The following is a 17,471-nucleotide window of genomic DNA, read 5'->3' as shown; positions in this document are numbered from 1 at the left end:
TTCTTGTGCAAGCACATGATCCCACTGTCGAGAATTTTCTCCAACCAAACTCCTCAATAAATTTCCCAGACTTCGGTTCACCACTTCAGTTTGACCATCGGTCTGTGGATGATAAGCTAAGCTGAAGTTTAGTTTGGTGTCTAATTTTTTCCATAAGGTTAGGCAAAAATGTCCTGTAAACATAATTTCATGGTCCAAAACAATAGACTTCGGCAAGCTATGTAATCTGACTATCTCTGTGAAGAAAAAATGTGCTACATGTGTGGCATCACTGGTTTTCCTGCATGGAATGAAATGTGCCATTTTGGTGAAACGATCCACCACCACCATGATGGAACCGAATACCCGTTGTGTCTTTGGCAGACCTAAGACAAAGTCTAAATTGACTGAATCCCATGGTCTGTTCGGAATAGGTAAGGGTGTATACAAACCTATGTTTTCGTTGTGTCCCTTTGCAAGCTAACACACTTTGCATCTAGTCACAAACCTCTGTACATCACTGTGCATCTTCAACCAATAATAAAAGTGGCTCAATTGATCCAAGGTCTTGTCTATGCCAAAATGCCCGGCTAAACCTCCATTATGCTTTTCCTAGATTAAGTTATCTCTCATAGAACATTACAAAATACACAACTTCCCTCCTTTGAACAATAACCCTTCCTGCATATTATAGTCCAACAATTAGATGTTATCTCCCAACAATGGATTTTGGCAAGCTTCATAGGCTTCCTTAAAATCTGCATCTGCCTCATACAAGTCCTTAGATGTTCGAATCCTAATACTTGTATCGTGCTTTCCTGTAGGATCAAATTCCTCCTACTTAACGCATCTGCCAATTTGTTGGCTTGACCACTTATGTGTTTCAACACAAACGTAAAACTCTGTAGGTACTCCACCCACTTCGCATGTTTATGGTTCAGCTTATGCTGCTGCATAATATATTGTAATGCAGAATTGTCTGAAAATAGGACAAATTCATTGGCCAATAGATAATGTCTCCAATGCTTTAGCGCTTGAACCACTGCATAAAATTCCTTGTCATAAGACGTGTACTTCTGCCTACTTTCATTTAGTTTCTTGTTGAAATAGGCTACTGGCTTGTCATCCTGGCTGAGTACTGCACCAATGGTTGTCCCACTGGCATCACGATGAACTTGAAAAAGTTTGTTAAAGTCTAGTACTCTCAAAAAAAGTTTTTCAGTAATTTTCTTTTGAGTAGCTGAAAATTCTTCTCTGTCGTTTCTGTCCAATGGAAAGGCTTATTTGCCTTCTTAATTGTGTCCACCATGGGTGCACAAATCCCACTGAAATTTGTAATAAATTTCTGATAAAAACTCGCCAATCCATGAAAACTCCATACCTCAAACAAACTTTTGGGAGACGGCCAGCTAGCTATGGCTGCAACCTTTTCCGGATCCATTTTTAGTTCATTCTCGAAAATCACAAATCCCAAATAAATTAACACTTTCTTGAAAAAAGAACATTTCTTCAAATTTATCAGTAATTTATTTTGCTGCAATTTTTCCAATGCATACCTCACATGTCGAAAATGCTCTTCCTTCGCCTTGCTGAATATAAGTATATCATCCAGATATAAAATCACAAATTTACCAATGAATTCCTTCAGCATCTCATTCATCAATCACATGAATGTGTTGGGGGCATTTCTCAATCCAAATGGCATAACCAACCATTCGTATAAGCCTTCATTAGTCTTGAAAGATGTCTTCCACTCGTCACCTTCTCGAATCCTCATTTGGTCGTAGCTACTTTTCAAGCCTATCTTTGAAAAGTACGCTGCTCCACTCAAACAATCCAGCATATCATCCATCCGAGGTAAAGGAAACCTGTACCTGATAGTGATCTTGTTAATGGCCCAGGAATCCCTGAACATTCGCCACTCACATCCTTTCTTGGGAGCTAAAACAATTGGAACTGCACAAGGGCTTAAACTCTCCCGAATTAGTCGTTTATCCAACAACTCTTGCACCTGCTTTCAGATTTATTCATTATCCTTCAGACTCATCCGATAGGCAGCCTTGTTTGGCAAGCTGGATCCTAGAATAAAATCAATATGGTGACTAATGCTCTGCTTCGATGGTAATTTTTCCATTAGATCGTCTACCACAATATCACTAAATTCCTACAGCATGTCCTGTATCTCTTTAGGTAAGTCATTAACTTTAGTATGGATCAATATTGGCTTTGTCCTTCACGCAACTACATACTTCACCTCATCATCCTCCATCTATTACAGAAACTCTTTTCCACCTAATAGTAATGCTTTTGTCCCACTAGTTTCTGCAACATCCTCTTCCTTCATGGCGTTAACCACCGTGCTCAACTCTTGTGGGAACGAGACTTATGATTGGCCACTTCTCTACAAAAGCGACCCAGAATTTGGCCACACATACCAGACACTCTTGGAGGGTCAGCATGTTCTAGATTTTCACCTCCAGGATGCCCTATTATGCCACCTGGGTCACCTTTGTGTTCCTTCAAGCGAGCATGCCAAGATGATTTGGGAAGAACACTACAGTCAGCCTGCTGGGCATTTCAGGGTCAAAAAAATGGTGGCAGTACTGCAGAAGTATTTCTATTGGTCGAATCTTCGACAGAATGTCCGGAAGTACATCAGATCATGTACTACCTGTGCCATTTCCAAACTGACCATCAAGAAGCGAGGCCTCTATACCCCGCTGCCTACCTCTAGTCGACCTTGGGAATCCATCTCCATGGATTACATGTCAGGCCTTCCTTCCACTAAGCATGGAAATGACTGTTTTTTTGTGGTCATCGACAGGTTCTCGACGTTGGCCATTATGGCGGCCTACAAGAAGAATATCACAGCAGAAGCCACTACTAAACTATTCTTTGAACAAGTGTGGGTACACTTTGGGATCCCATATTCTATCATCTCAGATTGGGACAGTAGGTTCCTCATTACATTTTGGTCCAGCCTTCCATCCTTCAAACTAATGGTTAGAAAAAGGTTGTCAACAGGATGATCGTACACATTCTGCGCATGTACAATTCAAAGCATCCACGCACATGGGACGAGAGCCTCCCATATGTTCAGCACAATTACAACTGGGCTCTCCACAACTTGACTGGCTACAGCCCTTTTCAGGTGGGCTTGGGATTCCAGCCACTATATCCCATTGATGTGACCATGCCATTTGCAGCTACTCACATAGATTCGGCTCATGTCTAGTCCAAAACAGATAAGGCAAACAACTTCATTGACAACATCCAACATATTTGCCAGCAGGTCCATGATATTTTGGAGAAATCAAATGCCAAGTACAAGCAGCGACATGATCAACATCGGGTGCCACACAAGTTTCAGGTGGGTGACAAAGTCTGGTTGCATTTGCAAAAGGAACACCTTACCGGAGCCTATCGAAAACTCAGAACACTCCGATATGGTCCTTACACCATTACCAAGGCTATGGGAGACAATGCATTTGAGCTCAGCATTCCGCCATTCCTTGGCCTGCACCCAGTGCTCAATGTGGACCACCTTCATCCATACTTTCCACCATTACTAAACACATCTGACATTGCAGAACATCTGACACCCACAGAGTTAAATCCATATTGCATGGAACAAGCTACAACTGATCAAATCATGGACACACAGATCAAGCACACTCGCCAGTAGAATATCCAACTGTATCGAGTTGTCAAAGCAAGCCAACTCCTTCACCAGGGCAAGTGGCTCACCAGGGACCAAGTTTAGTAGAAGTTCCCTCATCTCATGGAGGAACTCAATGCAATGTGGACCATTGCTTCCTAATGGGGGAGGAATGATCTAGGTGGATATTGGTGGCCACCCGCCAATTCCACTTGGACACCCACCATTGCTTCTTTCATTTTTTCAGTTTCCTTAATTATAGCATAGTTTACTATTTTTAGCAGTTTTTTGGGTCCTAAACTTCCGGAGCATCTTGAGGCCCTAAACGTTTTTTGGGAAATCTACCGCCAGTGTTTTTCTTTCTGAAATCGTCTTTTCCATCATATTCTTCAGAGATATCTTTCCAATGCACTATCATGCACATCAAATAGAGATAATATGACCAAGTCGCAACCCCGGGAAGTTGGCTGTCCAACTCACCCCAACAGGGCCCATAAACTCTTGGTGTTACATCTCCTCGGGTTAGGGTTTTTGTTGTTTGGGGTTTTCTCTTATTGTTCAATAATAAACAAGGCCCTTGAGCCTCATTGTAAGAGAGTTCAAAGGCATGTAGCTACCACATCTCTTCTCAGAGATAAGCTACCATCGCACTCGCTGGTTTATTTCCATTCCTGTTTGTAAGCATATTTCAGTGTTTTACATTAATGAAATGAAGTACTATTTCCACTGCATCTTTGTGTTTACGATTATCTCTATAATTTGTTGGATTCCTATTTAAATCTGGATCAATATGCTCCCCTCTGCCCAATTTGTTCATTTTCAAGACATTCAAAGGACCTGTGTCCCCACTTGTGACACTTGTAACATTGATAGGCATTTTCTCTGCCTCTGCCATTACCTCTTCCTCCCTGGTATGACCTTCCTCCTCTAGTGTTACCTTCCCTTTTATTTTGTTCCGAAGTCTTTGAAATACTGCCCTCTTCATTGTTGTTGGTAGTCCTACCTCTGCCAAAGGTCTACCCTGACCTCTACCAGAACCAGATCCTCTTCTAGCATTTTGTTTCCTAGCAATATTTTCCTCCACCTTCAAGGCACTCTAATAAGATTCCTCTATGGTCTTAGTGGAAAGAATACTAATTTCGTCTAGGATCTCCATCCGTATACCATTTTCAAACCTCGTTGTTTTCTCAGGGGTATCTTCAACATAACCAGCTCTTAGGTTAACTTTATAAAATTCTTTAGTATATTCCTTTACGGTCATCATTCTTTGCCTCAGGTTTTGTACCTATCTATAAAGGGAAATTTGATAATCTTGAGGCAAAAAATTTCTCTTCATTCTATCAACCATCTTGTCCCATTTTTTAATCAATGGTTTGTTCAATCATCTCCTTTCTACCTGTACACTATCCCACCATACTGCTACATGTCCCTTCAACTTGGTGACAACAAACCTGATCCTCTTCTCTTCGTTGATTTCTTCATACTCAAAATATTTATCTAGTTCACTTATCTAATGTAACAATGCCTCTGCAGACAAACTTCCATCATAATTAGAGATCTCTGGTCTTGGCTTGCTGCTAGCCAATAAAACTGACCTCAACAGTTTAATCTCTAGTCCTTCATCATCTGACCCATCCGTTGTGGCTATGTTTTCCTCCTCACTGTCATCCCCACCTTTTGGATCTCTATGCCGTCCTGCTTCCACTGCTGCCAAACGTGCAGTTAAATTCCTAATTTCCTCTCTTAACCCTTCATCCACTAATCTTCTGATGGCTCTTCCTCGACCCCTTCATTCCTACCTCCATCTTTTACTGAGAGAAAGGAACAACCTGCTCTGATACCAAAAATTGGCGGCAATCTCGAGGAGGGACACGTAGCGGTGACCATTTAATTTTTTCACTTTTGAATTAAAGTTAGTGGCAGGGTTTTGGTATATGGCTTTAATGTGGTTTATGGTATGCTACCCGCCCTCTGTACTAACCTCAAGCTTGCATCCATGGGTTATCACTTTCGCCGAGGGTATTTAGAATTTGTTTCTTCTTTGCTATGTTTTGGCTCTATGGGTGCTCAATGCTTTCGCCTGGGTCTTGCGATGGTTGGTAATTATCGTGCCTTGCTTGTCCCATATGGTGGTTTGTTGTGCTTCGCTGGTTCCCTGTGGTTATTTGGTGGTGTGCCTCAGCTCACTCCCTGTGGTGATTCACTTCTCTGGTTTTTGGAGGCTTTTAGGTCATTTTCCTCCCGCAAGTCTATTTGTCTCTATCATTTGGCTCTAGCTTCATTTCTGCTCTGTTTTGTGGTGATTTGTAAGTTTGATGTTGGGTCTGGTGATGGTTTGGCTCTACAAACATTGGTTCTTGCCTAGCTGCTGCACAGGATGGCTCAACGAACTCACTCTCAGGTAATCTTCTCATTCCAATTGCAATTTCACCCTTCGTTTTTGAGGTTCTAATGTTCTAGCTCCTTGGTGAGTAGGCAGAACACGTTCATGGCACTCATGTTGGTAGAAACCCTCTGTTGTGGGTCTCGGCTCTCGTCCTCTATCGCAGAATTGATCCTCCTCGAAGTAAAACCCTCGCTCCTATTTCAGTTTGTTGTTCACTCTTTTTTTGGTATCGTGGCCCTATCTAACCGTTGCCCTGTCCTGTGGTGGTGTGCAGGACCTTCTAAGGGAACGCTTCTCCATAGCTTCATCCTTTGGACTGTTCATAGGCTTAGAGAAAACTCGGGTAGGGTCTTTCCGTGGTTGTAGTGGTTTCTTGCTTGCTCTGTTGCTTGTTCTGTCTGTAATTGCTCTGTTGCTTGTTCTGTCTATAATAAGTTATAACCCTTGGGGTTTCAGTTTCTTCATGAATGTATGTGGTCTCAGAGGTGTTCATGCCCTCGCTGTTTGATTAGCGTCTAGCCTGTGGACTATAATGTTTTTGGTTTGCATGGGTTTGGAACCCTCCACAATTTCCAGGGTTATAGATTTTGTATAGTGAACTTTGTTAAATGGAAAATGAAAATGAAATGTACAGGAAATGCTTGAAGTACTGAATATAATAGTACCTGCTTTTTTTGTTGAGAAAAAAAAAGGAAAAAAATATATGTTATTGTACCTCTATTTTGTTCTCGATTTGAGACGCTTGCTATTACAAAATTTTTGTTGATGCTATTCGGATTCTTTAATAAATTGTTTCACTATCTTGCTTTCATTTCGATGCCTGAAACATCTATGCACAAGGAATACAAGAAACTATTCTACTTCCTTAATGACAAATTTTAGATTTGTTTGCTTCTATAGAGATTCAAAATAATTGTAAATTACAATTTCTGGGCTCTCTCTCCTCTCTGGATGGCAGTGTCTCCATCCTCTCTGGTTTTTCCTTTTCAATTCATTATTAGCAGTTTCTTTATAGTTGAGGAACTGTTCCTCAGTTACTTTTTAGTTGTTTAATAGTTCCTTCAAACAAGTCCCTAACTAATCCTATCTTGATTTGCTTGCCTAATTTTAAAAACTAACAATGGCTGAGTCATCCTTAATTTTAAATGAAACAAAATGAAACAGAAACTCAAAGTGTTTTCCTCTCTGTCCAGAAAATAAAAGAAAATAAAAACATTTCCCTGCTGTCACCTTTTCATTCAGATGCTCTTGCACCATATAACTATGAGATTCATGCCTTATCCATTACCCATTGTGTGTGTCTAATCAACTAATAGTGATAACATCCTATTCATTTTACAATGTCGATAGGTATATTGTTATCTATTCACATATTAGTCTTTTATAAACATCTAATTCAGGGGATGGGAACTTGTACAAGTCAAATTGTAATGGTTTTATGAAAATTTTATTATGTTACTAAAGAAAACTAAATCCAGTAATGCCACATTACCGCAGATTCATCAATGAAAAAGCAAACAAGTTAGTTAACCCAGAATGACCAATCAGTTAATTGTCCAAAGGTGAACCTCGTACATTGTAAGCAATGATTAGTGATGCATAATTTAAAGCATAGTGACTACTACCATGCTCAATAGAGAACAAATAGTACATCATCTAGGAAAAATGACCATTGTTTAATTTAAGCAGAGATAACTGGATAATTCCAAGTAGTGAAATGAGTATTTAGGAAATATTTTCATTCTTGAATTCACTAGTAAGAGTTGGCATATCATATTTTTGAATTTCAATACACTGATGCCTAAGAGTGCCATGTAATATGTTAGGCCTAATTATAGTTTAATATGATCTCAATAACTCTATGGTGCCTATTTCATGTTCCTAGCCAATAAAATGCAACAGGTAAATAATTATTTCATCATGAATAATAATTTCCTCATGCCACTGAAGTAAAAAATTTAGTAGTAATTTACTCTTGAAACTTAGGTATATATTTTTCCAATCCAAACCTATTCTATATTGGAGATTTGTATTTCATGCTATATGTCACATTCGAATTCCACTTTACAGAACAAAAAAACTCATTGATAACCATAAATACTTGTTTAGGGAATAGGCAAACTTGGGAAACAGTACTTATTTGACATCAGCTTCACTGTATAAACAAATTCATATAGAAAAATGAGAATCAGAAGTCAAATTAATGTTGGGAACCCAATTTGGGGATATCATGAAACCCGTGAATCTTTTATCCGATGTCAGCCTCCTAAGATGATTGTAAAAATTCTTGAATCCATACAAAATTAGACGAAGGTCTCCTATCTTTTTCATATTTTTGAAACTAGAGGAGTTTTGTAAAGAATGAACAATTCGAAGCAAATAGAAAGGCACCACGGAATGTTTTTATGGTTTCATTTTCTAGACTTATGGTTTATGAAGGCACCTTTAATCAAAGGCATAAAACTGGCTATATCATCACCTTGTAAAAACTCTTGAATGCTACGGTCTCCTATTTTTTTCAACCACTGAAGTATTTTGAAGCTAGATCATTATCTAAAATCCCTACCTCTGTTTTCATTGGTCAATTAGTTTTGAGCAAGCCTCACGGTCTTACCAGTTTTGTCATTTAGTTGAAGCCAGATTACTATACACAAAAGAATTCCGTCTAAGGGCTTGTCTCTACGACCTTTCAAGAATGAAGAAGAAGGACAACTTTGACGTAGATATCATGATTCATAAGCGGAATAACTTCTTCTCAAGTGACTTTTTCCTCAGTTGGTGGAAACCTTGAAGAAAGGACTTGTTAGTTGAGAAATGTTGATAGAATGAACAATTTGAAGAAAACAACGAGGCACCAGGGCATGTTTTTATGGTTGCATTTTATGAAATTATGGTATATGAAGGAACCTTTGATCGAAGGCAAGAAACTTGCGATATCATCACCTTGTATAACAATCCAAACACATCCAAATACACGAGTCAAAAATTCAAAGTAAAATATTTATATTGCATAGGTTGAATGTCTCCATACCCATTGAAGAGGACACTTATATTTATAATATCTTTTATAGCTAGGTGTTTTTTACTAGGACCATTGACAATAGAGTTTGAATTCTCCCCAAACTATACCTCTCCTCTCTGATAATGGAACCAAGTTACCAACATCCTAGAATAAACTTGCTTGCCAATAAAGACAGATGAACAAATGGTACAAAAATGAGCCTAATCGCCGATTCATATGAGGCCCACTTTCATTCGATGTCCACAAATAGGTCGAAGGATGAAGTAAGGGGTGCCCACTTTCATTCGATGTCCACATATAGGTTGAAGGATGAAGTAAGGTAGGCACAGTAAGGCCTTATAGACTACAAGCTTAAGATTCTATGCACAGTAAGTACCGGTGCATAATTACTAGCAGCAAAGTAGCTAGCTAAGGTGGTCACAACACGTTAAAAGTATAGCCCATTTTAAAGCCAACATTTTGCCCAACAATATCCATGTTACTAACGATGAAATTCGTGCCATTTATTTAGTTCCTATTGGACCTATCCAATTTCCTCATTAGTCTAATGGGTTCACTTCGTAAAATTGATTGAGGTTGAGGCTGCAACATACCTAGCTGTTGGTTTTTGATGTTCGATTGAAGAAGACGATGACTCCTAACCTGAGCATGAATGTGCAATAGAGGATTCAGGAATGGATCTTTTGCTGCAAAGATGGCTCTTTGGCAAACTGCAGTTCTTCTACAACTAGATGAAAAAAGGAAATCCTTCACACTGGTAAGGAAAAATATGAGTCACTAAGTCTGCGAATGCGATTTTGATTTTTGGCTAAAACTCAACAACCTCCACACTCTAGCTCCCTTATAATCAATCTTCTTCAATGCTGCAACAACCTCTGATTCTGAAAACAATGTTACCCAGAATCCCTATCCAGTCACGAATACCACTCACCAGAGTCACCACTGAGTCCTGGGTTATATTAAAGTTTAGGAAGTTGAGATGAATCTATGTAGTAACGAGTCACCAGTACCACCTCTGGACTAACCAGTGGCATTATTGCTCTGCTAAAAGTGTAATTTTAATATTAATATTTACTGCTCTCCACACTGACGAGAGCAGTAATTATGTTTAATATATGAGCGTGTAACTTGATGACAGTTGAGTGAGAAACAAGTCGGACTTCAGTAAAACTGGAATTTTAAAAAATTCTTCTGTGAGTTGACAACCCTTCTTAAAACATTTTATAATATTATTCCAATTTTTTTTAAACTTGTAAAACTCAATTTTTTTTTTTTTTTTTAAATATGAAATTTTGCTGCCTACTTCTATGACGTGTGACATAGGCCTTTTGAAGGGCTCTAACCTGTTCAATTTTGAACACTGATCTCCATAACCTGAAAAAGGGAAGCCAGATTTCCATTTTGTAGTGTAGTTGGCATGGCATTAGGTACTGATACTGTCTTAGAGGCATTAAATAGAGAATAAGCTAGGAAAAGTGCATGTTTCCTTGCTAGTGACTCTAAATGACATTCTAGAAAAAGTGCACATGCACATGAATGAGATTTATTACATCTACCATTTCCATATTCAAAATTATCAATTTTCCCACTCAATCTAGGTTAGTGCTGACAAACTTCTATAAAAATATCGTTCCTCGATGTCAAAATCTAGATATCATTTCACTACACCAACTCATGAAAACGTTTGAACCCTCCTAAGATAAAAATTATGAATTAGTCTCATTTTATATGGCTTAAAATAAACATAACATTCACATATCGATCAAATGTCATGTTTTAGGGTTTCCTTTAAAAAAATACCTCCACTGCATTCAATTGAACATCATACTAGTTAGGCACTATTCTTCTCTGCAATCATTCATTCACTCTAATTCCTATTCAGTCAATCAAATTGGATAGAAGAAAATGGCTATCATCAGTCGAATATGTTTCCTATCTATCTAGCCTGGTCATATTGTTCAAACCCAACCCAAAGTTGGAAATAATTCATCCACCTACTTGACCTCCTCCACAAAATATTGATATCAATCTACTATGTATTCTACATAGCCTTGGCCCTCGTCTACCCTTAGTGTAAACAAAGTAGGGTCAAATATACCACATATAGTTTTTTTGTGTATATGAAGCAGGCTCAGCTAAATCTGCAAGATTGGCAACCATCCTCATTCACTTTTTCTGGTTTCGAGAGGTTTCCAGGTCAAGTCGGAGTGCTCGTAGTTTGGCTCAAATGTGCTACCTAGAGTTCTGTGTCCCGGTCATCCCAATATGACATTGAATCAAAATCAAGAGTTCTATAGCAAGGTTCTCCGGTCGTCCCAATATGACATTGAATCAAAATCAAACAACATGTACAACAACGACAAAAACTGGTCATTTTTCATTGATCAATTCCCGAAAAGTTAGACCAAAGAAATTATGCAACTCGAACCTCTAAGAAATTATGAACCTCAAACCTCTATGTGAAAAATATTTGTAACATTTGCAACATAATAAAATTCCCTAGAAACATCTACAACATTGATGACATGATGAAATTCAACAACCACAAGTAGATGACCCCTCCTCTATCTTGTTTCCTCATAAATTGAGTGGGCCTATAACTACTACTCGATCACCAAACGAATTTGAACCGGTATCAAGTAAACAATGTATAAGTTTTACAAAAAAAAAAAATTCTAGATAAAATGGAAATAAATAGCACTCAAAGTTTAAACCATTTTTTTCTCTTTTGATAAAAGGAAAATTTATTGGAATGTTATATAAATTACATATAATTCCTTAAGATGTTCAAATCCTAATACTTGTATCGTGCTTTCCTATAGGATCAAATTCCTCCTGCTTAATGCATCTGCCACTTTGTTGGCTTGACCACTGATGTGTTTCAATACAAAGGTAAAACTCTGCAGGTACTGCACCCACTTTGCATGTTTATGGTTCAGCTTATGCTACGGCATAATATATTGTAATGCAGAATTGTTTGAAAATAGGACAAATTCATTGGCCAATAGATAATGTCTCCAATGCTTTATCGCTTGAACCACTGCATAAAATTCCTTGTCGTAAGATGTGTACTTCTGCCTACATTTATTTAGTTTCTTGCTGAAATAGGCTACTGGCTTGTCATTCTGGCTGAGTACTGCACTAATGGTTGTCCCCCTGGCATCACAGCGAACTTGAAAAAGTTTGTTAAAGTCTGGTAATCTCAAAATCAGTTTTTCAGTAATTTTCTTTTGAGCAGCTGAAAACTCTTCTCTACCATTTTGTCCAATGGAAAAGCTTTTTTTCCTTCTTAATTGTGTCCACCATGAGTGCACAAATCCAATTGAAATTTGTAATAAATTTATGATAAAAACTCACCAATCCATGAAAACTCCGTACCTCAAACAAACTTTTGGGAGATGGCCAGCTAACTATGGCTACAACCTTTTATGGATCCTTTTTTAGTTCATTCTCAGAAATCACAAATCCCAAATAAATTAACTCTTTCTTGAAAAAAGAACATTTCTTCAAATTTATCAGTAATTTATTTTGCTACAATTTTTCCAATACATACCTCATGTGTCGAAAATGCTCTTCCTTTGCCTTGTTGAATATAAGTATATCATCCAGATATAAAATCACAAATTTACCAATGAATTCCTTCAGCATCTCATTCATCAACCGCATGAACTTGTTTGGGGCATTTCTCAATCCAAATGGCATAACCAACCATTCGTATAAGCCTTCATTAGTCTTGAAAGCTTTCTTCCACTCGTCGCCTTCTCGAATCCTCATTTGGTGGTAGCCGCTTTTCAGGTCTATCTTTGAAAAGTACGCTACTCCACTCAAACAATCCATCATATCATCCATCCGAGGTAAAGGAAACATGTACCCGATAGTGATCTTGTTAACGACCCGGGAATCCCTACACATTTGCCACTCACCTCCTTTCTTGGGAGCTAAAATAGTTGGAATTGCACAAGGGCTTAAACTCTCCCAAATCAGTCGTTTATCCAACAACTCTTGCACCTGCTTTCGGATTTCTTCATTATCCTTCGGACTCATCCGATAGGTAGCCTTGTTTGGCAAGCTGGCTCCTGGAATAAAATCAATATGGTGACTAATGCTCCGCTTCGGTGGTAATTTTTCTAGTAGACCATCTACCACAATATCACTAAATTCTTGTAGCATGTCCTGTATCTCTTTAGGTAAGTCAGTGACTTCAGTATGGATCAATACTGGCTTTGGCCTTCACACAACTGCATACTTCACCTCATCATCCTCCATCTATCGCAGAAACTCTTTTCTGCCTAACAGTAATGCTTTTGTCCCACTAGTTTCTGCAGCATCCTCTTCCTTTGTGGGAACTAGCGTATGCTTTATCCCATCTTTAACAAACTTGTAATAATTTGTTGCCCCGTCATGGACAACCTTCCTATCATATTGCCATGGTCTACCCAACAGAATATGGCACACATCCATAGACATGATATTGCAAGTCACCTTGTCCTTGTACTTGCTATTATGAAACTCTACTTCACACTGCTCATCGATCAGTAGTTGGTGACCTTTCTGCAACCAAGACACCCTATATGTAGTTGGGTGCTTCAACTTCTTCAAACCCAATTTCCCCACCATTTCAATAGCTACTAGATTATCAGTACTTCCACTATCTATGATTAATTTGCAGCATTTCCCATGCAACTTGCACATAGTCCGGAACAATGCTTTCCTCTGTGTCTGATCAGCTACTTCCTTAGCTGGTTTCAATAATACCTTGTTCAACACCAAGGCTTCCCTAGTTTCTAGCATATTTTCCACCTCCTGTGGTGGTTCCTCCGCTTCATTGGGATGAGTGATATATGTGATCCAGTTGGATACTGGTGGCCACCCACCAATTCCACTTGGACCCCTACCATTGCTTCTTTCAATTATTTAGTTTCCTTACTTATAGCATAGTTTACTATTTTTAGCAGTTTTTCGGGTCCTAAACTTTTGTAGCCATTTTGAGACACTTTCAGACATAGTTCAGAAGTATCCCACTTATGAAAAAGACATATATTCCATTATGCAGGCCTTCCGACAATGGAAGCATTACATTTTGGGGAAGGAAATGGTCATCCACACAAACCACTGACCTCTGCAGTTCATACAGACCCAAGGGAAATTGCAGAATGATCGCCATTAGAAGTGGTCCACATACCTGCAACAGTTCCATTTGAATATCAAGTATAAGAAGGGCAGCACCAATAATGTTGCAGATTGTCTTAGTCGACCACCGATCATGGCGTTAAACACCATGCTCAACTATTGTGGGAACGAAACTTCTGATTGGCCACTTCTCTACAAAAGCGACCTGGAATTCAGCTACACATACCAGACACTCTTGGAGGGTCAGCATGTTCTAGATTTTCACCTCCAGGATGCCCTATTATGCCACCTGGGTCACCTTTGTGTTCCTTCAAGTGAGCGTACCAAGATGATTTGGGAAGTACACTATAGTCGGGCTGTTGGGTATTTCGGGGTTGAAAAAATGGTGGCAGTACTGCAGAAGTATTTCTATTGGCCGAATCTTTGACAAGATGTCAGGAAGTACATCAGATCATGCACTGCTTGCGCCATTGCCAAACTGACCATCAAGAAGCAATGCCTCTATACCCCACTGCCTACCTCTAGTCGACCTTGAGAACCCATCTCCATGGATTACATGTCAAGCCTTCCTTCCACTAAGCATGGAAATGACTGTGTTTTTGTGGTCATTGAGAGTTTCTCGAAGATGGCCATTATGGCGGCCTACAAGAAGAATATCACTGCAGAAGCCACTACTAAACTATTATTTGAACAAGTGTGGGTACACTTTGGGAACCCACAGTCTATCATCTCAGATCGGGAAAGTAGGTTTCTCAGTACATTTTGGTCCAGTCACTGGTCAATGCTGGACACCAAACTCACTAAGTCCACAGCCTTTCATCCTCAAACTGATGGTTAGACAGAGGTTGTCAACAGGATGATCGTACACATTCTGCGCATGTACAACTCAAAGCATCCATGCACATGGGACGAGAGCCTCCCCTATGTTCAGAACAGCTACAACCAGGCTCTCCACAACTTGACTGGCCACAACCCTTTTGAGGTGGGCTTGGGATTCCAGCCACTATTACCCATTGATGTGGCCATGCCATTTGCAGTTACTCACGCAGATTCGGCTCATGTCTAGTCTGAAACAGATAAGGCAAACAACTTCATTGAGCACATCCAACATATTTTCCAGTAGGTCCATGACATTCTGGAGAAATAAAATGCCAAGTAGAAGCAATGACATGATCAGCATCAGGTGCCACATAAGTTTCAAGTGGTCGACAAAGTCTGGTTTCATTTGCAAAAGGAGTGCGTTACCGGAGCCTATCGGAAACTCAGACCACTCTGATATGGTCCTTACACCATTATCAAGGCTATGGGAGATAATGCATTTGAGCTCAGCATTGCCCCATTCCTTGGCCTGCACCCAGTATTCAATGTGGACCGCCTTTGGCCACACTTTCCACCATTACTAGACACATCCGACATTGTAGAACAACTCACACCCATAGAGTTAAATCCAGATTGCATGGAACAAGTTGCAACTGATCGGATCATGAACACACAGATCAAGCACACGCGCCAGTAGAATATCCAAATGTATCGAGTTGTCAAAGCAAGCCAACTCCTTCACCAGGGCAAGTGGCTCACTAGGTACCAAGTTCAGCAGAAGTTCCCTCATCTCATGGAGGAACTCAACGCAATGGGGACCATTGCTTCCTAATGGGGGAGGAATGATCCAGGTGGATATTGGTGGCCACCTGCCAATTCCACTTGGACCCCCACCATTGCTTCTTTCAGTTTTTCAGTTTCCTTAATTATAGCATAGTTTACTATTTTTAGCAGTTTTTCGGGTCCTAAACTTTCGGAACGTTTTCAAGTCCTAAACGATGTTTTTTGGGAAATCTACCGCTAGCGATTTTCTGTCTAAAAGCATCTTTTCTGTCGTAGTCCTCGGAGAGTTCTTTCTAATGAGCTATCATGCGCATCAAACAGAGATAATATGACCAAGTCACAACCCTGGGAAGTTGGTTGTCCAACTCATCCCAACGAGGCCCATAAACTCTTGGTGTTACATCTCCTCGGGTTATGGTTTTTGTTGTTTAGGGTTTGCTCTTATTGTTCAATAATAAAAAGGCCCTTGAGCCTCATTGTAAGAGAGTTCAGAGGCATGTAGCCACCACATCTCTTCTCAGAGATAAGCTACCATCGCCCTTGCTAGTTTATTTCCATTCCTATTTGTAAGCATATTTTAGTATTTTACATTAATGAAATGAAGTATTATTTCCACTGCATCTTTGTGTTTATGATTATCTCTATAATTTGTTGCATTCCTATTTAAATTTGGATCAATATGCTCCCCTCTGCCCAGTTTGTTCATTTTCAGGACATTCAAAGGACCTGTGTCCCCACTTGTGGCACTTGTAACACTGATAGACATTTCCTCTACCTCTGCCACTACCTCTTCCTCCCTAGTGTGACCTTCCTCCTCTGGTGTTACCTTCCCTTTCAGTTTGTCCCGAAGTCTTTGAACTACTGCCCTCTTCATTGCTATTGGCAGTCCTACCTCTGCCAAAGGTCTGTCCCCGACCTCTACCCGAACCACATCTTCTTCTGGCATTTTGATTCCTAGCAATCTTTTCCTCCGCCTTCAAGGCACTCTGATAAGCTTCCTCTATGGTCTTAGTGGAAAGAATACTAATTTCGTCTAGGATCTCCATCCGTAGACCATTTTCAAACCTCGTTGTTTTCTCAGGGGTATCTTCAACATAACCAGCTCTCAGGTTAACTTTATAAAATTCTTCAGTATATTCTTTTACAATCATCATTCTCTGCCTCAGGTTTTGTACCTATCTATAAAGGGAAATTCGATAATATTGAGGCAGAAACTTTCTCTTCATTCTAGCAATCATCTTGTCCCATTTTTTAATCAATTGTTTGCTCAATCTCCTCCTTTCTTCCTGTACATTGTCCCACCATAGTGCTACATGTCCCTTCAACTTGGTGTCAGCAAACCCGATCCTCTTGTCTTCGTTGATTTCTTCATACTCAAAATATTTATCTAGTTCACTTATCCAGTCTAACAATGCTTCTGCGGACAAACTGCCATCATAATTAGAGATCTCCAGTCTTGGCTTGCTACTAGCCAATAAAACTAACCTCAACAGTTTAATCTCTGGTCCTTCGTCATCTAACTCATTCATCGTGGCTATGTTTTCCTCCTCACTGTCATCCCCACCTTCCGGATCTCTACGACTTCTTACTTCCACTGCTACCAAACGTGTTGTTAAATTCCTAATTTCCTGTCTTAACCCTTCATCTACTAATCTTCTGATGGCTCTTCCTCGACCCCTCCATTCCTACCTCCA

Source organism: Pinus tabuliformis, chromosome 6, assembly GCF_031772625.1.
Source record: "Pinus tabuliformis cultivar Carrire ecotype Pingquan chromosome 6, CPIR1, whole genome shotgun sequence".
Classification (NCBI taxonomy): domain Eukaryota; kingdom Viridiplantae; phylum Streptophyta; class Pinopsida; order Pinales; family Pinaceae; genus Pinus; species Pinus tabuliformis.
Note: the sequence above shows the minus strand (reverse complement) of the source record.